Here is a 1,068-nt window from a genome sequence, read left to right as displayed (position 1 = left end):
TTATTATTCTTGTAATTGACATGTTTATGAAATTTGACATTTACATAAGTTTACATCAGCACCAACATGAAATATTTGTCAACGTTACTTTACAAACAGAACGAAATCGTATGAATTATTGAATAATATTCATTACACACGGATAACAATTATCCATTTCTTTAGTTAACTGTTGTTATTATTTGCTGATGGCTGAACGAATAAAGTAAGAAGCACGAAACAGTTTGACATTCGACAGGAGGTAAATCGAATTCTAATAATTTTATTTTCGGCACAATCTATTCGATTTTTAAAAGATCATGCCAGCTTACATTTCTTGGTAAATAAAAAAAATGTAAATAACAATGTCACATGTCTATAGATATGAATTTACTGTCATAGTGGAAAGATATAGTCCTTTATTATTTTCGAGAAATGAACGAACCATTTTGAAATATAAAAACAATAAGAGCACTATGAACACACCCTATTGTCACTGGAATTTGTTGTAAATACTAAAATACTAAAAAAAATAAATGAAAAAATAATGCATTTCACAAGCGACAATATCAGGAAACGCTAATTCCAAAGAACAAAAAAATAGATTAATGGTTCCCTCTTTTAAGAGAACACCGCCTTCCTCCCAATATTAAACGTACGAACAATATACCCCCAAAATAACCGCATGGACACCAAAAAATCCACACATTAACACCAAACAAACCCTTCGAATTACAAACCAATCCCAACCAACACGGGAACAATAGCCCCTCCAGAGAAATACGGACCAAATCCCCCCCGAGAGAGAGAAGGTTCCAACAATGTCCCAGGAAGAAGGCAAACAAATGGAGGTTGAGTGAAGAAGGCGAAGAAAAGAAGAAAAAAACGTGTCTCCTCCTTCGCCTTGGAGTGGATTGGTACGTGGAGGATGTGGCGCCGAGTGGAATATGAAGGATTTGAGGGTGGCTGTGCTTGTGGCTCGTGGAAGGCCTTGTGGAGGGGAGAAATGGAGGTGGAATGTGAGAGCTTAGAAGGATAAGGGGAGATTTTTTTTCCCTCTCCCCTTTTTGTGGATATTTCTCGGTCGTG

The 1,068-nt window shown here is 36.5% G+C and overlaps 1 protein-coding gene across 1 annotated transcript in view; it reads left to right on the top strand.

The window, feature by feature from the left end:
- Nucleotides 1-749: 749 nt before the first annotated feature.
- Nucleotides 750-1,068, top strand: part of LOC119588717 (ras-related protein M-Ras-like) — a gene marked incomplete in the record, with an annotated part of 28,774 nt that continues 28,455 nt past the window's right edge. Inside the window, 1 exon segment of the mRNA XM_037937355.1 lies at nt 750-896.

Source organism: Penaeus monodon, chromosome 24 (genome assembly GCF_015228065.2).
Source record: "Penaeus monodon isolate SGIC_2016 chromosome 24, NSTDA_Pmon_1, whole genome shotgun sequence".
NCBI classification, from domain to species: domain Eukaryota; kingdom Metazoa; phylum Arthropoda; class Malacostraca; order Decapoda; family Penaeidae; genus Penaeus; species Penaeus monodon.
Note: the sequence above shows the minus strand (reverse complement) of the source record. Positions and strands in the feature narration are given on the sequence as shown.